The 22,222-nt window shown below is 40.9% G+C and overlaps 1 long non-coding RNA gene across 1 annotated transcript in view; it reads left to right on the top strand.

Moving 5' to 3' along the window:
* The first annotated feature begins 6,821 nt into the window (after positions 1-6,821).
* LOC138915866 (uncharacterized) overlaps positions 6,822-22,222 on the top strand; it is a 31,717-nt gene continuing 16,316 nt past the window's right edge. Inside the window, exon 1 of the long non-coding RNA XR_011422250.1 lies at positions 6,822-7,026. This is a non-coding gene — a long non-coding RNA (uncharacterized lncRNA). The remainder of the gene's footprint in view (positions 7,027-22,222) is intronic.

A 22,222-nucleotide genomic window follows, 5' to 3' on the forward strand; every position in this document is an offset into this window, starting at 1 on the left:
GTCCTTATAGGGAGGGGAAATTTGGACACGACTTGCACAGAAAGAACGCCATGTGAAGGCTGGACTTGTGCTGCCATAAGCCAAGGAACTACCTAGAAGCTAGGAGAGAGGCCTGAACACCTCCTTGCCCGGAGCCTTCAGAGTGAGACGGCCCTGCTGACACCTTGATCTTGGACTTCCAGCCTCCAGATCTGTCAGGCGACACATTTCTGTGGTTTAAGCCCCCCCTCCCCCCCAGTTAGTGGTACTATGTTATGGCAACCCTGGGAAACTAATAAGGACCCAACCACAGAATAAGAGCATCAAACCCAGAACAAAACTATAAAATCATGGGGCTTAAAAGCTAGAAAGTAATTAAATTTTAAATCCCTTCATTATGTTGCAAATTCACGGAGGGGAAGAATCATAAAATAAGATCAGATCAGTTAATAGAAATTCCCTTCATGACTTGTCTTGTGTAACGTAAATATTGTTTTTAAATCTTTACTGGCTTGATTCTCCCCGGGTGCTGGAGTTCATTGCTCAACCTGCGTTTTCCACTAATAATACCTAAAATCGCTTTTGTAATGAACCCATGTCAACGTTGCCATAAATGCTGAATATTTCAGGGAGTCAAAATATTTCACTGAATATTTCAGAGAATCAAAATTGAATTCAAAGAGTAAAGGGAAGTTCTCTAAGCAGCTTTAAGCCCCAAGGACTAATTTGTATGGAATTACCTGCTGCTAATGCCTGCCATGAGGCTGTAAATCACAAACAAGTTTAGACAGGGAAGCTCTCCTTTGACTTAGCAGGAATTTCCTTTTGGCCGATCGGACCTATTTTGAGGTCAATCGTTCAGGGTTTCATTACCTGTGTTGGTGCCACCAAGAGATAAACTTGTAGAACAACTTGCCAGTTTCGAATACAGATAACAGCAGCCTGTGATTGATCTCCCAAAGTGGGTGGCAGAGAACTTAGTCAGGGCTGAGTGTGGCCTCATTTGTTCATTCGCTAATCCATTCATTCATTCAACGAATGTACCCCAAGTGCCTAGATGCTAGGGCTACAGGGTTGCAGAAAAGCATCAAAGCCCTACTATCGAGGAACGTTACATCACAAGTGGCTTAGAATAAAAGTTAATATTTAAATTAACTATAAGACAAACTTGCGGTTCGAGCGGCATTATGCTGACTGCTAAAGCAATCCTCATTTAATCTTCTCAATAAGCTTATGAAGCTGGTACTTAGTGACATCAAGTAAATAGTGAATTGGCTTGATATCTGAACAGCAGGATATTTTGACCATAGAAATGTGTATGAAATTCCTTTCTCTGTTGCAAAGAAATGCCAATTGGATAATTAGGGAGCATCTATGGTTTAGATCCAACTGAGTTTATCCAGCAGAGAAAACTTATTGAACAACTATTATGTGCTGATACCACGCTATGAATTAGTTAAGAAATGTAAGATTAGTCTCTGCCCATAAGGAACATATACTCCGGTTATATCACTGCATTTATTTTTATTCCCTAATTTAAAATGGCATCTACGGAGGGGCCTCTGACCCTTCCTCCTTCTGCATTTTATTAAAATTCTTAAGAGAAATATGTGAAAGTTTGCAGCTCTGAAAAGTAAGACTCTAAGAGAAATTTTCTTTAACTCCAAGGGATGACCTGGGTTGAAACACCTAGCCCGTGCTGTGACACAGGAAACTGAACAACCCTAACACCTTTCAAATCACCTGCCCCGGCCCAGAAATGCAAGCCTGGACTAGACATAAACCCAGGCATCTCTCCCTTGCCTCTGTAGCTGCAGCCACATTGCCATGCCACCTCTGTCCGCCATTCGCATACTCCTTTCAGTGCCTCTCATCGTCTGTCCAGTTAAGGACTGCAACTGGAGGAAGACAACTGGACAAAGAGGGGACGCGTTGAATCTAGGGTCATGTAATTTCCATAAGTAAAGTGCTCTAGGCAGAGTGGTCCAGCTCTGGAGGGGATCATTTTTCATATTCTTTTTGTGCTCCTTGTCGGAAAACTGGTACAGCAGATGGAATAAAATCCCATCAGTTCGACAGAACAAACTAGACGAAGGTACTTTGTCAGCTGCTAGAATTTGGGCTGGGAGCTGAGTATACTAACCTATTAAACAGTTGCAGATCTAAAGAGACATTTCAGCTAGCACCCAATTGTCAAAAAGTAAAACCAAGGACATCCATCCACCCAATTTAGCAAATGCTGGATCTGGATAGTTACCCATCATGGGGCTATGAATATGCAAGCTAACAAAGGAGAAAACATGGCGGATCCAGAGCTATTACTGCATGACAAACACAAAGTCTTAGTGACATACAACAATAAATATTTATTCTCACGGACCTGTGGGTCACGTAGGGATTGACTGTTCTAGGCTGCACTCAATTTGTATATTCCACTATAGAGGAGAATGTTTTTTTTAGCAATACTCTAATCTACCACACACATCCCTACAAAGCATGGAGGTTTTGAAAGTGTATTACAGGACAAGAGGAGAGACTTACGATAGCAAAGACTCAAAAAAAAGAAAATCTCTAAAAATGATTTATTATAGAGCCCAGAAGAAAAATTGCAATTTTCAGTAAGATTCATAATGACATGGCCTATGTGAAATAAGACCAGAAAGTTAAAAGGAGAGACGAGGCTAAAATTAAAACAGAAAAAAAGTATGGTGAGACATTGAAAGTAGAAACATAGCTAAACACTTTAAATGAGCTTAAAAATGCAGAAAAAATTTAATATGCACATTTGAAGCAATAGAGACTTCATTGTGCATAAAATCTAACTAGTGAAGTGCGGAAGCCTTTTTTTTTTTTTTTTTAAAGATTTTATTTTATTTTTTTTTCCCTTTTTCGTGCGGAAGCCTTTTTTTAAGGTAGAGAATAGGCATTCACGATGTGAATTAAGGGTTCCCTGACAGAAACTCAAGCAGCTGAAAGAACCGATAATTCTACACATTACTGAGAAAAAGAAGTTTCCTGAGTTGTGTCAATGCCCTTTAGCCAAAGGCCACCAAGAACATTTGTACTTAAGCAAGGTTGGTTTTACTGACTCATTGCAGCGAATAAGAAGACACAGCCTGGGGATCTGCAGCAAGTTGGGGTTGTATTGGGTGATTTTTGAAACGACCTATAAGCAAACTTAATTTCTATTTTCATGCATGCACTGTTTCTCTCTGACAAAGTGAGTCCAACCAAATTGTTACTTCAGAAATCTTGTGTTTCCAGGATGTTCCTTTGCGCCAAGTCTAAATTTAATGTTTGGAGGTTAGACAGAGATCATAAAATACTCACACAACAGTGTCACTATGTAAACAAGAGCAAAACCCTCTTTGAAAACGCGGTAAAGAGCTGCTCCTTGTTCCCGTGCCGGAAGATTCTCTAAGGATCCCTTGCATTGTGCTGGTCACACTTTTCTGAGCCAACGTTGCCATCTATTGGCAAAGTTACTTACCGAATGAAATTTTGGTTGATAAATGGCAAAGGCTTTGTTTTTGCTTCTGCTTTGGTTTGTTCTATGAATTTTATTCAAGTTGGCATGGAAGGAAAGGGTCAGAGTTTCACGATTCCGGGAAGTGACTAGACTAGAGTAAAAGTCTAGTCACTTTCACAGCTGTGCTATTTCCTACCTGTGTGACCTTAGTCAGCTGCTCAAGCTCTCTGGGTCTTTGCTTTCTCATCCATAAAATGAACATAGTGAGAACAGTGCCTAGTACATACTATGTCCTCAATGAATATTAGCTATTGTCATTATTTCCTTCTTAAGGCAAAACTGAATGAAAGATTCTCGATTATTTTCTAGGAACATTCCTCATTTCTAAGATACTTCCCATTTATTTGTTTGTTTTAATAATCCAACATTAGCAGAACATAATGGAAAGTTTATAATTTTACTGAGGTTTCTATTTTCATCTCTTGAAATTATTCAACGTCTTAAAATATCCTTAATTGAGAGTCATTACAGGTAACAACCTCTTTTTTTCATAAATAGTAGCTTTATTTTGAATGTTCACTTTTTTCTATAAACCCAATTTATGATGGTGACAAAACTTGAAAAAAAGACCCATAAACAGGTAAAAATGAGTAACGCTTTTGGAAATGCAGCCTATACCCACCAAGAGCTACTTGTAGGATATGGCTATTTTTGCAGAAGACAGACAATTGAGCATCCCACGTGGTCTCATGGAAATTCACTGAGGGCTGCTGGGACTGCCCACTCTGCCTCCTTTCTCCTATCAGCCTTCTTGTCCCCTTTCTTCACTTCAAGATTTACTCTTTGGGCTCATGCCCTTTCCAATGTAAATTTGCCTCTCTTTTCTCAGCTCCTGCCAAATCGTCTCTTCATTGATTATCCTGATCGATATCAAAAAGCACAGGAGTGAGGCAGCTCCCTTCAGAGTCCTCCTCAGAAGGTCATGGGGAGGAGGGCTGGAGATGCTTCCATGTTAATATCTGTGACCCAGTCACTTGCATATTCTGTAAATCACAGTTATCACACAACGCCGTGTAAATAATAGCCCGTGTTCCTCCTTCCCCAGAGCCTTGGGGAACTGCTCCCAGACATTTCCGCCTCAGTCCTTTTAGGGTCCAATTCTCTGGCCATTTGACTGTACACTTTCTCCTTTTCTGAATCTCACTCTTGTCAAATCTGAATGGTCACTTTTTGGGTATCAAGACTTTTGCAAAGAACTCCTGCAACATGCCCAAAGCTGGCGCTGGGACCACCACATGCCCTTCTGCCCCACCCCAAGTGGCTCTCCCCTGTTCTCATCCTATCTTTGTAAAGGACACCGTCTTTCATCTCATTGCTCAGGTCCAAAATCTTAGAGCCATCTTTAATTTCTCTTTTTCTCTTGCATCTCAAACTCAATCCATAGAAACTCACCAGCTCTGTCTTCCAAACACATCCCTAACCTGTCCTTTTGTAACCTCCTTCATTGCTAATGCCTGGGTCAAGCCGCCATCTTCTCTCCCTGGATGACTGAAATGTCTTCGAGTTGATCTCTTAAAAATGTAAACTGTTCTAACTCTTCACTGGCCTCCCATCATATTTAGGATACAATACAAACTCTTTACCGTGGCCTCCAGGCCCTACAGAAATGGCCAGGGCTGCCCTCTCTCATTTCCTTCCAGACTCCTTCTCCCGCGCTGTGCCTGGGCCTCACCAGCCCTCCAGCTCTTCCTGAACACTCTTAGTCCACTCCCACTGCAGGCCCTTTGCACCTGCTGTTTTCGCCCCTGGAGGATGGAGTGCTCTTTCCCTAGATCTTGCAATGACTTGCTCCCTCACATCATTATACCCCTGCTTAAATGTGACTTCCACAGAAGGGTCTGCCCGAAACACGCTAATTACAGCATCTCCCCTTCCTCATCCTTGTCCCTTTCCTCTCCATCCCTGAGCCAGCTCTGCATGTGGATTTGCAGCACAAATCACTCCCCTGTCCTGTGTACTTAGTTGTTATTGGAGCGTCTCCACCCTAAGACGTGCCAGGCAGGTCTTTTCTGTTGTTCCCTGCTATACCCCCAACGCCTACCATATAGGAGGAAGTTTGAAAAAGTTGTTGAATTCATGTGAGAATTATTGACAATAGATGAAACTTCAGGGTCTCCATTGACTATTTCTCAGACATGACATTTAATTATTAGAAGTAATAATTACCACTTGGAGAACTGAGCCAGCGACAGACACTGCACTAAACACTTAACACACGGGGTCGATTTAACCCTCTGAGTAACGCTCAGAGGATCCTGTGTGCTTTCTTCCACTGCCTGATGACCTTGCTTGTCTATTGATTTTGATAAGTTAGGAAAGTTGTTGATCAGTATTGATCAATGGCATAGATTTTCTCAGACATTGTGTAGACATGTTTCCCAAACACGCCCTTCCCCTTGAGTTAGATGCCCTAGTCTGAGCTGATCTCCCATTTGAGCTAGCTTCTTATGGACACGTCAGTAGTTTCCAGGGGCTACAGTAGGTGAGAATCAGACAACCACTTCACAACCTTACTGTCGGTGTCTGTTACCAGGAAAGCAAGACTCGGGGTGCGTTAGCCACATGAACGGCTTGTAGCAAGCTGGCACAATAACAGCTACCCAATCTGTTTTTAAAAGCTCAGTGACTACCTGGCATGAAAGGTTCACTGGCTGGGATGATATTCTGGCAGCAGGATTTAGCTGATGTAGTCAGACCAGGTGACTTTCTGAAGTGGTGTGCCCAGGTCTTCTTTGGAGCCCTGGAATAAGAGTTTTGAAAGGTACAGGCAGCTGTGCTCATCAGATTCTTATGTCTCAGTCCGTGCAAAGGCAGACGCTCCCATAGAATATTTCTAAGCAAATCACACAACTTGAGCCCCACTCATTTTAATAATACAAATTAATTCTAACAGCTGTTGTGCTGGTGAACAATCCTTACAGCGCAGACGCAAACAACGGAAGCCTATAGCAGTAGCCTCTGAAGGGAGGTCTCCTCATTAGAGGGTTTCAAATGCTTACCAACTACTTCTGAAGTGTGTATCCTTGATTAGGGAAAATGCACTTCAAATGTCAAGTGACCTATCCCTGAGTGTTCCTATCGATATCTCACACTGTCCACGCTGGAGTATTTGAAGGGAAATTACAAACCATGGAGCAGGGTTAATGGGAGGGCCAATTCCGAGGTGCTGCGAGTGTGTGGACGGGCTGGGCAGACGGCCAGTGCACTGCCACCAGACCTTTGTGGATAGTAAGCAGCAGGATGCAGCTGTCACAGTCGTCTCTGAAGTAGAGGCTTTCCTGCAATCCACGATCGGGTGGAGCCATCTTTATTTTTCTTCCCGCTGGGCCAGTGGCGGAGCTGGAAGCTCACTTGGGCTTTCCCCTACGCCTCTTGGCCTCCATGTGGGAGCTCTCTGAAGCAGGCATCCACTTGTCTTGGAGAGTTGTTTTGGGGGTTGTGGAAATAAGTGAAGATCAACCAAGTGAGAAAAGCAAAGGCTACTTATTCAGAGCTGCGTGGGAGTCAGCCACCATCACGTGAGTTTGGGCAGAGACTCAAGGCAGGTAGAGGAGTGGAAAGCTTTATAATAGAAAAAAGGGAAGGCTTCAGGGGTGCTGACTGGAGGCTGTAGGAGTGGGGAAGCTACAGTTGGGTTAAATAGGAGTGAGGCATCCTATGCGATTGGTTGGGGTACATATTTGGCTTTCTCTGGTTGGTTCTGAGTTGGAAATGGGGACAGAAATTAGGGAAGTGGTCAATTATTATTCAAATCCTGGCCATTTGGGGCCAATTGTCAGGGAAGCGATTGTTTAGCTCCTGGATTGTTACCAGCTAAAGCAGGCTGACTTCCAGCAGGCTGGCTTCCTGGGCCGGACGGACACTGTAGACAAGGGGATTGGTTTTCTGGGCAGCTTGCTGAGGTTGTGGTTCAGAGCTCTATTTCTGAACGTGGTCTGGCCATTGTCCACTCATATATTCAGTCTCTTGGGGAATGGGGGAGTGGGTTGGCGTGATTCCCAGTGCCAAGTCCTTTCACGACCTAGGCTGTACCTCAGCCTGTCCAGAGAGGCTGGGAGCTGTGGGCGCCCTCATGGCACTGCTAGGAAAAGCAGCTCCGATCTCTACTTGTCCTCTCACACAGCGACACCTATTTTGATTTGTGGCTTCTCTTCACTAAATGCTTCATCAGTATAAGCCCATCTGATTTCTGTCTTGTAGGAATTGTTCCAAGTTCCTGTTCCTTTGATGGTCCCCTTCTTCATTTATCATATTCTGTTATCTTTTCTGTTGTTTTGGTGGCATTGTTGTAGGTAGAGGAGCTAAATGCGTTCATTGCAGGGTAATCTGTAGTGTTTTTTTATATCAGAATAGGAAGAAGAAACATTACTTTTCCACCTCTATTGCCACTTTTTGGAGAAAAGTCAAGGCTCTGATTTCCAGGGGATGTGTTCTTCTGCACGGCCCTCCAGCTCTCAAACACAACCACAAACACAAAACTGCTCTTAAGCTTCTTCATTTTCTAGGAACTTTGCTGAAGAAAACCCTACCCTCTTCTGTTTGAAAGATTAAGACCATCAAAAAATTCAGTTGGAGCTGCCATAGACTTGGGCACAGGGAGTGGGAGACGGAAAAATAATAATTACAAAAAAATTAAGTTATTCTGTATATTTTATGCAAATCAAGTCAATTAACATAAAATCTAAATTTTATTTGCAATAATGAGGGAGTCAAAGTCACTAGAATATAATAATTTATTATAAAATTATTGTACATATTCCCTTTCATAGAAATAAGATTCTTTTTGATAGTCTCAACATTAACTAGCTCCAATATCTTTTCCTACAGAAATGGCTACTTGATTAGACATTCATGTGACATTGTAGACATTATGTCATTTTTGATAAATTTTGAGGGGCCGCATTCTCCACCGCTGACCAATTTTGGCAAAGTTACGTACATTCTGTAATATTAAAAAAAGGTTTTCAGAAATGAGTCCAGGAAATTATTCCTCAAAATTGTGCTGTATTACAATGGGACTTAAAATAGATTTTAGGAAAAAGCTAACATGTTGCTGCCCGTCAATATCACATTCCTTACCATGGCCAGCATTCCATCTCAGTTGGAAATGTTTACATAGTTACAATAATTCTGCACATTACTTTGGTCATCTAGCATTGAAAAGGCCATGATGTTCTTTTGATACAGTGACCCTTTCTTTTAAAAATAGTGCTATTTCCAATATTGGAAAAGAATTGATTTTGAAATTTAGTTTTGGCTCATGCGTGAGACAGATCTTGTGATTTTATAGGTGAGATAAATCTTCTTAATAATTCTAGTGTTTTCTATGTAAACAAGGTGGCATTAATATCAATACACTGTCATTTATTTAGCATCAGTTATACATTTTTCATAAACACAATTTCTTTTTCTTCAAAACTTTCTTGGTGTCTTTTATGATTTCAAAGTCTTTATGGGCACTGAATTTTGTTTCCTGACTTCTTTTGCTTATAAAATTAATTTCACTTAAAATATCATGTCAAATTAACATGGATAAAATAAATTTAATAACATTTGCTTTTTCAAATGTATACTTTTGCTTGTATTCTAGAATGTATTAATGCCTCAATAATTTCTCAAAGATCGTCACATACTGCCCCTGAGTTTTTGTGTTGACTTTCCAACTGCGCTTTAGATAAAGTTTTGAAATGTTTGTACGTCTACATCTGGGGCAGTTGGCCGTGCTCTAGCAATCAGTCAGGTTGCTGTCCACAAGCATCAAGACTGATGAGTTATACCTATTTTCATTGTTGGGGTCCAGTTCAGTTACCGTAGCTGGTTGAATAACAGCATATACCTGTGTGATCAGCACCCCATAAAAGCCTCAGAGCCTGAGACTTGAACAGGCTTTCCAGGCATAGACACTCCACACACGTCGCTGTGGTTCTCTGCCACAGAGAAAGCACATCCTGTGTGGCTTCAGATGGGGAAAGATTTAGAAGCCCTTCCTGGCCTATCTGCATTCCATCCATATATCTTTTTCCTGCTGTGTTTGCTCTTATTCATTGCCATATGAACCTTAACCATAAGCATAAGCGGCTATTGAGTCTTGTGAGTCTTTCTAGTGATTTCCCAGACTTGAAGCAATTACATTCATGTGCCTCGTAATGACCTTTTGGTCAGAGGGACTGCATATGTGATGGTGGTCCCATAAGATTAGTACCATAGAGCCTAGGTGTGTAGTAGGTTATGCCATCTAAGTTTGTGTAAGGACACTCTATGATGTTTGCACAATGACAAAATTGCCTAACTACGCATTTCTCAGAATGTGTCCCCGTTGTTCAGTGACACAAGATTGTATAGAAATATCAAAACAACATATTACTAGCCCTATTATCTATTAGACAAAATTCCCCAAATATTCAAATATAGAAATTTTTTCAATTTGGGGATCCACAAATCCAAGCATAATTACCTGAATTATATGGCTTCCTTATGTCAGCAGTTTTATCTGAAATAATTAAGCAATATTTAAAATGTATTATCTTATTCAAAATTATTTTATTCATCACGTCTACTGTAACTTTGATCACTTGGTTTTGTATTTCATCCTCTAAATGACGTGTAGTAATATTTTGTGTTAATGTTTATTTTCTGTTTAAATGTTCTGCTATAATGTTAGCAGATTTGGCTATGGTTTCTGCCAAAGGAATAGAATCCCCAATATCACACTCAAAAAGTTTCTTGGATGATCCTCTTGTGTTGGACACTGTTTTGCCAAAATCTAAGTCATATGTACATACATTCAACAAGAGCCAATATTGTTCCCCATAGAGTCTCTTCAGCCTTCATGTTTTTTTCAAATCAGATTTTAATTTCAAATGCATACTCTTTTTGAAGTCTTATGAAAACTAATTATTGAATTAGTGTTCTATTACTGCGTTACAAATTACCACAAACTGAGTGGCTTAAAATGACACCCATTTATTAGCTCACAGGTCTGTAGGTCGGAGGTCCAGGCACAGCACAACTGGGTTCTCTGCTCAGGCTCTCCCAAGGTTGAAACGAAGGTACTGAGCAGCCGCTTCCTCACCTGGAGTTCAGGGTCCTCTTCCAGCTCCCTCCCTCCTTGAATTCAGTTGTCAGAATTCTGTAATTCCAGAATTCTGCTTCTTATAGTTGTAGGATTGAGGTCCCTATTCTTTTGCCGGTTCTCAGACAGGGCCATGCTTAGCTCCTAGAGGCCACTCTCAGTCCCTCGCTACATGGTCCCCTCTGTCTTCAAAGCCAGCAACAGAGCTCTTCCTATGTCAAATGCCTCTCACACTTTAAATCTCCACTTTCAGGAAGAGCCTTGTCCCTTTTAAGGGCTCACCTGATTAGATCAGGCCAACCAACTCTTCTATCATATTCGCAATTCATGCTCATACTCAAAGTGAGGAGATTACACAGGATATGTATACTAATTGGCAGCGACCTTGGGGACCATTTAGAATTCTGCCTTTGACAAAGTCATTTTACTTTCCTTATGATTGCTAAGACTATATGATAAATTTTGATTATCTTTTTATACATTTTCATTCTTCAGTAAATTTTTTCCATCCTCAGGGAACTTTCAATTTAGCAAAATACAAAATCATTTGAGGTAAAATAAAGAAACCAAGATCTAGCAGTTTTTTAGCCACTTAAAGAATTTATGTGTAATAGGTTTCTAAAACATCTTGTATGTAATTTGGAAAGATAAATTTTCTTAATTGATAGGGCTAGTTTGCTATAATAACATCCTATTGTTTATTATTCAAATTACAAGGTCGTATGCCTGGATCAGGGGAAAGCATATTGAGTTAAGTGGATTCTTCAGGTTTTGCCTCTTCAAGTTTTTAAAAATTCATTTCCAGTTGACATGAAAGTAAAGGTAAATTTACATTCTGTTCTTCAGTCACATGGTGTGCTCCATTCTGATGAAACTAGTAGTTTCAGGGTCTTTTCAATTTTTGCTAGTCTCAAAAGATGGCCCCTAATGAATCTCATCTCTCAGGCTCCACTCTTGTATGGATTCCAGAATGAATTTGAGCTGATTCTAAGTCTCAGCTTAATCAATAGAGGTGTCAGAAGTGATGCTAGGTCAGTGTCAAGACTAAGCCTTAAAAAAACCTGAAACTTTCTGCCTTTGTTGGAAACCAACTAGCATGTAAGAAGACTGAATTATTCTGCAAGAGAGACACCACATGTGGAGGCTCTGGAGGATGGGATGCCACTTGGAGAGAGAGACCATGTGGAAGAGCACCAATGCGCATGACTGAAGAAGCCATCTTGGATGGTCCAGCTCAGCTGAGCCTTCAGAGGGCTCCAGCCCCAGCAACCATCTGGCATGAAGGACTCCAAGTAAGACTGGCAGAAGAACTCTCAGTTGAGCCTAGTCAAACTACAGAATTATAAAAGACAATGTTAAATTGTATTCAGCCACTAAGTATTTGAGATGGTTTATTACAGAACGACAGATATGCAGAACAAAATTAGCGCCTGGAGGCTGAGTTTGCCATAAAGAAATTCTAAAACATATGGCATTGGTTTGGGGACTGAACAATTTAGCAGAATTTAGCAGACACTTGTAGGAGCTTTAGAAGATTAACAAAGGCTGGACATGCAATGAGGAAATTGCTACTGGAGGCAAGAAAAGAGGGGCACAAGTTATGTACAGGCAGAAGAAATTAGCAAAACTGTCCTTTGCAATAATGTGGATTATAGAAGGGGTACCTGATCAACTTGTGGATCTGGCTAAAGAAAATATTGAAAGTGCCAACTGGTATCTTTTGGCTACCTGTGATAAACTACAGGAGCAGTGAGCTGAGCTAAAGAAGATATGTTCAGTTTTCAAAAAGAATTCAGAGGAAATATTTTCATCCCAGGACTTGCAATTTTGGAAAGCAAACTGTTACTCATTCTCAGGTTATTTAGACAGGAAAAGATTTGTAGTAAGACTTATCCTCAGGGGAAAAAAATCAAATTCATGCAGCATCCTGTAAACCATGTTCTAAGGATAGAAAATAAACATCAGATCAAGGATGTAGCCATAAGACCCTCTCAGTTGTTAAGACCTTCAATTAGACGATAGGGCTTCTAAGATTCTGAAGGATGTTTGTCATATAGAAGCTTGACTCTCAGCCCAAAGAGGAGAGGGACCCATATCAAAGAGATTTGTGGATGTGGCTTTTGCTAAAAGAATAGATTTTAATTTGATGCACAGGAAGCCCACAAAGATTTTAAACTCTACTGGAAGCCCACAAAGTTTTATACAAGTTTAGAATATAGGTACTAGAGACAGTTCAGAATAAAAAGAGGCCTCTGGGCCCCAACTATACAAAGCAGGTCAAGGGAGCTACTCGGTTGCAAACGCCAGCCATTTCTTAAGAAAAAGGACAGATGAATCAAAGGGCAGACTCAAGATTCAAGGAAAACTACTCACAGGGAGCAGAACTGGGCCCTAATCAAAAACTATTTCCTGCCCCTAGAGTTGGGAAGTGGTAACACGTGCCTATCCGCGTTTCAGAATTGCTATGGCTCCATCCCTCCTAGGTATGTCTATTGCAATTGTCCTATCCCTTCTTCACTATTGTATGTTGTGCATTTAGTTTACAGGACTTTGTACCCAAGAAACCTCATCTGAGCAGCTACATCTAAAGGAACACACTTGAAGAGACCTTTGATTCAGATAATGAGATCCTAGAATTCAAGCTGATACCACAATGGGGAGGAACTGTGGGGAGAGGGAATGAATACATTTCTACGTGGGAGATACATGAATGTTGTAGAGAAGGCAGGCTGTGGTAGATTGTCTCCAAAGATGACCACCATCAGTTTGTTCCCTCCCCACAGATGCATTCCACCTCTATTCCTCTCCCACCTCATCAAGACATAGAGTGTTTTTCCACATTCCTTGAATCTAGGCAGGCCTATGGGTACTTAGACCGTATTTGTGGCACCAGAGACATTCTGGGACTCCCAAGCCCAAGCCTTAAGAATACAGGCAAATTCTGCTTCCTTCTTCTTGGAACATTCCCTTGAAATTTGGCTACTATGTAGAGATGAAGCTCAAGACACCATGTAGAAAGGTCCATGTGGAGAATATTGCAGACCTTTAGCTGACAGCCCCAGCTGAGTTCCCAGCCAACAGCTAGCACCACGGGCCAGTCATGCGAGTGAGACCCTTTCAGGCATTTCGGCTCAAAGCTATCCAACTGCAATCCCAGGAGAGACCCGGAACAAGACAAATAAGAGAATCACCCAGTCAACCCACAGAATTGTGAGAAGTAATAATTTTCTGTATTAAGCCACTAAGTTTTGGAATAGTTGTGTTAAGCAGCAAATTGTTTCAATTATTTATTGCTACATAACACTCTATTTCAAAATTTAATGACAAAATAAAAACAATATATCATTTCTCACCACTAATCTGTGATAACTGGATAATTCTGCTTCACGTGGTGTCAGCTGAAAAGCTGGGATGAGAGGAAGGTCCCAAAGTGTCTCATTCACATGACTGGCCATTGGTGGATGTCACTGGTTGGGAGTTTAGCTGCGGATGGCAGCTGGGGGCCTCCATTCTTCTCTTGTAACCCTCTCCACCCAGCTTCTTAAGCTTCCATACAACACGGTGTCTAGGTTCCAAGGAGAAGCATTCCAAGAGGACAAAGCAGAAGCTGCAGAGCACTTAAGACCTAGTCTTGGAATTCACATAGTGTCACTTCTACTGCATTCCATCAGTCAAAACATGTCATAGGCCCAGCCCAGAGTCAGTATAAGAGGGAGACTAGACAAGAGAGTGAACTCCAAGAGATGTTGTGTGTTGGAGGCCATCTTTGGAGACTGACACTGTTTGAATTTATATTTTTTTTCCAAAATTTGATTAAGTAGTAAAAAAGATTTTGTGCATATTCTTCTCTAATGGTTTTCTATTTTGCTTTTCTAATCTTCTATATATAACAACCTATGCATATATACATTTAAACATTTTTTCCTTTCTGATGTTGGAGGATAATTAATATAAAAGCTTAGTATTTTAGTTTAGATTTTGTGATACTTTTTGAATTTTTTTATTGTAGTAAAAAAACATGTAAAATTTACCATCTTAACCGTTTTTAAGTATACAGTTCAGTGGTGTCAAGTGTATTCACATAGTTGTGCAACAGATCTCCAGAAAGTTTTCTTCTTGCCAAACTCAAACTCTATACCCATTGAACAACTCTCCATTTCAGTCTCCCAATATTTTTTCAATTTTAAATAATGTTAAGTAATTTTAACAGAAGTTAATTTTTATATTATGAAATTTCCATAGTAACAAAAAACAGTGCCTACAATGTAATTAACATGTTGTTATATTATAATCTTAATTTATGTATTTAATTCTCATTTTGTTGGTTATTAATGGTTGTTACATCATAATTCACATCACTTACAGCGGAAATTCTTGTAGATTTAAGCTGAGAACTCAGCAATGCAGTTCTGGTGTAGTAAACAAGTAGCAGACTGAATTGTGTTGTGACATGTCAAATTTAGCTTATGCCTCAGCAAAATAAGAAATTATTTTAAGAAGAGACTCACCAGTGTATCAGTTGGAAAAGCATCTTACTTAGATACACAGGTTGTTTCAATGTTGTTTCATCAACAAGGTCTTTCAGTGATCAAATTTGCTTGTCCTCTGAAATCGGTTCCCAAGTTGTGTTACTTATTCATCTGCATTCTCAGCCGCGCCTATCTCCTCCTTGGGACTCACTGTCAACTTTATTCTACTCCATCAGTCTACTATCTGGCCTCTCCTTGAAACTTCTTTGGGCTTCAAAATCCACCCTACACATTGTTGCCAAATTAATTTCCCTAAAGCCAAGTTCTGATCTTGTCAACCACAACTGAAAAATACTTAACACATTTCCATGGCTTAGAACAGGTGTTCTCAATTGTTATTGAATGTTAGAACCAATTGGAGAACTTTAACAAATTCTGATGCCCCAGCCATACTCCAGTCTAATTAAATCATAATCTTGGGCAGCGGGGGAGTGGGGTGGGAATGAGACCCAGGCGTCAGCTGTCTTTAACACTCTCCAGACGACTCCAATGCACGGTCAAGGTTTGAGAGGTAAGGCCAGAGGAGTGGTTAATTGGCGGTAACATTAGCCCATCTGTGAAGCTTTGAACAACTCCAGATGCCTGCTTCCTGTCTTTCCTCTTGCCCCTGCCAGGAGATAATGAAACTTGAGGATGAGCCTGGGCATTTTATCTTTTTAAAAAGACCACACAGAACTCTGTTGCTTCTTATTGAGACCCACTAGCCGAGATTTATTAAAGATAATCTAAGCAGATAAAATTTTTTAAAATATTTCTTGATAATGGTGATATAATTAGGTGGAAGCCAGGAATAAAAACCCCTTGCTCCATCCTATAAATGAGAAATGACAAACATTACAGTTAGCATTGATGCCTTTACTTTCAGAAATCAAGAGGTAAATTCAAATCTGAATTAGTCTTTCTAGATTTCAGTCACATATCACTTAAAGACAGGGACACATTCCGAGAAATGAACTTTTAGGCAGTTTCGTCATTGTGTAAACATCGTAGGTGGCCTTACACGGACCTAGATGGTACAGCCTATGACACCCCTAGGCTCTATGGTACCAATCTCATGGGACCACCGTCCTATATGCTGTCCGTCATTGAAGAAATTGCTTGAGCTTTGGAATCAGAGTTGAGTAGAACTCCTACTTCTATGCCTGTAAACAAGTTCTTTAATCTCCTTAAGACTAATTTTCTTGATTTGCGAAATGAGACTAATCATATCTACCTTGTGTTTAGGTTGTGATGATTAAATGAGACACGAACATATGTAAAACGTGTGGTATGGTAGAAACTCAATTATCATGGTTATTGTTTTATAAAGAAAGTGTTCATATTCAAAGATGACACATCTGGTCATTTTAGGTGCTGTGAATTATGTGATGAGCATGAAATTGCTAAGACCTAAAACTATGGAAGGCTTAAAGTGTAGAATAAATGAGATAAAGTAACACAACTAAAGTCTTACGGGAAAATGAATTAATGCAACACGAAACGGTAGGGTTTAGAGTTCCACCAAACAGGACCGCCCTTAGGGCAAAGAACTAAAGATGTCTTAACACATCAGTCACGGGCTTTGCACAATCCCTACACCGGAATCAGTGCCCCTATACCAAGAACCAGTGAAGCAGCTGTCTACTATCCAGCCAGTCATCTCTAAAATGCTTGGCTCCAGAGCTCTGCCCGGGCAGGAGCGTTCTACAATAGAAGTGACACCCTCAGCCAGTTAAAGCCCCTTCTTTGAGGTGCCAGAATGGGAACCATTCAGAAGTGGACACAGTAATTGACACAGAAGAGAAGCACACAAAGAGCTGCTGTAAGCAGAAACCAAGAGGGGTGGCCTCGATGAATAAACAAGATGCGTGCTGTAGCAGGAACACAGGGTGGGTCATTGACCCCCGGAGCAGGAGAAGCACCCAGAGGAGGCACTGCTGAAGTGAAACCCTGAGGCAGGCAGCAATGACACCGCTTCTGAGGAGACACCGCCTGGAGCTGCAATGGCTCCAAGGAGGCCGGCAGACCATGAGGGTTCTGTCCTGTGCTCAAGGATGGCCTCCTCCTTCGGGAGACTGCTCTGTGCAGCTGCTCACAGGGCTTCCTATCTCCCTCCTTCTCAATGTGTCCTCACACCACCCCCCTCGAACTGAGACACCGTGAATGTGCCTCTGTCTCTTGCAAATTGCAAGAGTATAATTACCTCCTCTCCTGATTGCACCATGAGAACCTTGGCTCCACTGATTCAGGGAAGCCCCCTCCTCTCACCCACAGCAGGCTGACCCCGCCTCACCCAACAGCAGCTCCAGAAAACCCTGTCTGCTCCCACTGGCTCCTGTTGTCTCTGCTTTCCCTTAGCTGTGTCTCTTTATTCGAGAAACACTAGAGTTTTCAAACCCTCTGACACTCATTATCTCATTGATTCTCATGATTGTTTTCTGATTGGTTTTTTTTGAGGCAGCAGAGCCGTGAACAGACTGCCCGCCTATGGTCGCGGTGGATCTGGAGATATGCACGAGCTCAGGCGGCTAGTAGGAGATTTCCCTAGTTCAGGATGCTGTTTACTACAGCCAGCTGTCCAAGACAGAGGAAAGCAGTAAGAGGAACATGGAGCCAAACTGGATTGAAGGAGAGACGAGCCAGGGCAGGACGGGCTGTGCAGACTGCAGAATTCCGCTCCTGATCACGACAAGCCTGCATCCCGATCGTGCGCTGGTCTGAGGACCCCACAGTCTAGCCAGCCAGCCTGTGTCCCACCTCCTTTCACTCGCAAAATCGTCCATCTCTGAACAATAAGTTACGTGGTCCCCTCTATTGTGACCCTGAGTTAATAAACTGAGGAAAGATAAAAATGCAATTTTCTTTACAACTAGGACAGAAAAGCATTTTTAGAAGAAGTGTCTTTTGGAAAATTGTCAATGACCTGAGTTTCAAAATCAAAAGGTTTGGCCCTTTTTTAAGCAGACTATTGAATCAATCAGAGGAACGACATTCCTTGAGCATTTCAGTCCAGGTTTCAGCAGACTGAGGAAACATGTCCTTTGCATTCATGGTCTGAGAGTCAAGATTCTGTTCTGAATCTGTCTTGCATTTGAGATTGGAACTACACACAGCTGCTGCTTGTTATTTGAAAATTATTTAATTGCAATGTCTTGAGCTCATTCTGTATTCAGAAGGACAATTTTTCAATAGGTGGAGACAAAAGTACTCAAAAGTGTAATTTTATAATAGCCTAAGTTATATATGAAGAAGAGACTGCTATTTCCTGACCATAGGAGCGGAGGTTGGTTATGGGCACACATACTCATTTGTTCATTTTTACAGAGATACATGTTTTCTTTGTGTGTGTCATAAACTAGAAATCCAATAGAATCACTTTTTTTTTTCTGAGGAAGACTGGCCCTGAGCTAACATCCCTGCCCATCTTCCTCTATTTTATATGTTGGATGCCTACCACAGCATGGCTTGCGCCCGGGATCTGAACCGGCAAACTCTGGGCCACCGAATCGGAATGTGCCCACTTAACCACTGCGCTACCGGGCCGGCCCCCTAGAATCACTTTTGCCAAGTTGACTGTCGATTCTACCTTCTTTGGAGTCAAGTCAGTCCAGATCCTTATTACCGTAACTGTTAAAAATTATAGCATGCCCGTCATTCTTTCTTCTTTATCCATCTTCAAACTAATCCATCCTATACAGTGCCAGAAAGTTAATTTTCCTAGAATACTGGTTTTATCATCATTTTCCTGCCCCAAAACATTCAGCGCTCCCTCTGCCCCGTGTCATTAAAAGGGGCACATGTGTATGGTGATGGATGGCAGCTAGACTTTTGGTGGAGAATGCAGTCGAGTCTAGACAGAAGTTGAAATATAATGATGTACACCTGAAATTTATATGATGTTATAAGCCAATGTGACCTCAATTTTAAAAAAAGGAAATTCCAGATTCCCCCGCTCTGAATGACTTTCCAGGTGTTCCGTTAGCTGACCTCGTCCTGTCTGTCCCAACACTCCGACGGCTCTACCAGTGACAGTTTTCATTTTTGCATTTGATCATACATCAGCTTTGTATTGTCATTTAATTTTGTCTTGGTGATAGATCTTATTTTCTGAACAGAATTGAAAGGTCCGTGGTGACAACGTCCTTTTTTTCATTCTCAGGCACGGGTGGTTTATAGCTGAGCTGCTGGACTCTCAAACTTATGCTCAATAAATTATTGAATCGAATGCATCGGCGTAGGTGCTGAGTATAGGAGTTGAATAATTCACCTTTCTCCCAGTAGATGTCACTTGATTTAAGCGGTTTAAGCCTTATTTTATCTATTAAACTGATACTTATATTTTCAAACTGTAAAGGTCTGCCCTATATTATTGCAAATTTCTGGAATTTCTTTTTCACTGCTTTTAGGAGTAGTTGTTTGGCTAGTCCCAAATTGTGTATTTCTTTCCAATTTCGCTTCCATTCACAGGTTTTACTTGTTGTACTCAGGCGATGACAATGGTAATAGCCATAGCTGACGTTTATAGAACGCTTACTGTGCGCCAGGTGCACGGCTGAGCCCCCACATGTACGACCCCATTTAAGACTCGTGATACCTCTGTGAGGTCAGAACTATCGGTACCCCCACATTCCTAATGACGAAACTGAGGAGGTTGAGCAACTTAGTCAAAAATCTCACAGCAGCAGTGACAGAACCAGAATTCCAACCCAGGCATTTAGACAATTTTAGCGTGATGTCATTAAGTTTTTTTTCTGTGTCATTATACAGTTTTTGTAAACATAGTTTTACTAAATGTTTAACCTGAGTGCCAATTTGTTTGTTTGCCACAAGTAATAGATGTTTTGCAGCAGAGAGGGCTCATGTCTTTCACGTTGCCTGATAAGCATCTTCTAGGCTTCTGAGATTGCTATATTTTTTAACCAGAAAAAAAAGATGATGGAACTTTAAAGCTTTGAAACCCAATCTTCTCCATCAGCCCAAAAGTGCGCTCAGAATCCTTGATGAAGCTTTCTTCCATCAAAGAGGCATCTTTAAAGGAGCTTCTGGGAAGCACTCAGCACAGCCCTGCACAGAAAGTGCTGTGTGTTAGCTATTTCGATTACTAGTACCATTTTCTATGTAGAAACAAGCCAAAAGAGAAGAAGAAATGCACCAACAGGATGAAAGAGATTATTCAGGGCTTTGGTGAGCATGTGTCATTTTTATCTGCCCAGCTTTTCTGCCTCTCCTACCCTGGGAACAGCATGGCCCCTTCTTTGGAGGGCTTTTCCCAGATACCCATTCCACGTGATTCAGGGCAGCTGTCAATCATGGCGTTCTCCTCTCCTGGCCACCCATATGGGCAGGTGGCCCAAGGCAGGCCATACTCAGCATTTCCCTGGTGTTTATTGATCCCAAAATGGAAGAGAAATGTCCTTCCTTCTTGTGAGGAAAACGAAGCAAAATGAAATTAAATAAATTGTCTAAAATCACAATGGCCAATCCATTTGGAAAAAAGTTAAGTTACCTTTTTTATCTCATGCCATTTACAAAAATAAATTCCATAAAAATCAAAAACTTAAAAAACTGTAAAAGTATTAAAAGAAAAAAGAACATAATTTAGTCAAGAGAAAGGCTTCTTAAATATTATATAAGATGCAAAATCCATAAAGAAAAATGGTGCATTCATTTAATTTTATCAAAATTTTAAACTTCTATATTATAAACATCATTACAAAAAAGTTAAAAGACAACCAGTAGACTGGGAGGAAATATTCAAAACATATATAACAATCATTGGATCGATATCCAAAATTTACAAAGAACTCATAGTCCATTAAGTAAGAGACAAAAAAGATGAACAGACAATTCACAGAAGAGGTTATACAAAAAATCAGCAAATATATAGAAAGACGCTCATTTGTACACTAATAAGGGTAATCCAAAACACAAACTTCAACAAAGTACTGTACTTTCTTCACCCATCATATTGGGAAAAAGTTAAAATTTGATAAGAGTAGTTGCTAGCAAGTATATGGGTAAAGGGACTTTCTCTTGCACTGTTGTGAGAGTAAAACTTTCATAACATATAGCACAATTTTAAAATTCAGCGAAAGTTTGGGGCCGGTCTGGTGGTGTAGTGGTTACGTTTGCTCTGCTTCAGTGGCCCAGGGTTCGCTGGGTGGGATCCCGGGTGCGGACCTATGCAGCACTCATCAGGCCATGCTGTGGCAGGCGTCCCACATATAAAATAGAGGAAGATGGGCACAGGTGTTAGCTCAGGGCTAACCTTCTTCATCAAAAAAAAAGAATTTAGCACAATTTTAAAATTAAAACTAAAAATTTCATGACCTAGAAATTTAAATTCTTGGTGTTTATTCTAGAGAAACATTTGCACATGTGCACAAGGAAGCATATTTAAGGTTGCGCATTACAGCATTGTATGGAATAGAGAAAACTTGGAAGCAGCCTAAATGCCTAACAACAGAAGTTAAAAATAAAGAAGCATATCCACCTACCACAACCACAGAGCAGTTTAAGGAGCCCTATGTTTAAATATCTGATACGGAAGGACCACCAGAGACGTTACATGAAGAAGTGAGCTGAGTCACAGAACAGAATGTGTGGCATGAAAACATCCAAATAAAACCAAAAAACCCTACAAATCCACATGTGCATGTGTGTACATTGTGTAACCATAGACGATGTAAGTATAATCATAGCGTGGTGCACTCTGAAAGCCAAACCAAGCAAGTGGGAGTAACTGTCTCCATGAGGGATGACAATTAGGGACAACGGTTGAAAATCACTTTCATCTGAATTATTTGAATTTTTATAATAAGAATATAGTCAGCCATTGCTTTTGTACTTAGAATAAGTATTAAAAATAAAGGAAATATTGAACACGGGTTTTAATTTGTGTTTTAAAGAGAACTATTTCATTCACATGCCTGACCCTCTTCAAACGTGGCCCGCGTAGCTCCTCCCGGGTCTCCCTCTCTGGTTCCGTGACTCGAGGACCCTCCGTTGATGCCTGGTTATCCCAGGTTCTTCACGAGGACTGGGACTCGCCAGTCTTCTAAGCCTCATGAAAGCGTACTCGTCCTTTGATCCATTTCTTCAAGTGATTAGCTGACTGTTATGCTAGATTAACTC

The sequence above is a fragment of the Equus caballus genome, chromosome 10, assembly GCF_041296265.1.
Source record: "Equus caballus isolate H_3958 breed thoroughbred chromosome 10, TB-T2T, whole genome shotgun sequence".
Lineage (NCBI taxonomy): Eukaryota > Metazoa > Chordata > Mammalia > Perissodactyla > Equidae > Equus > Equus caballus.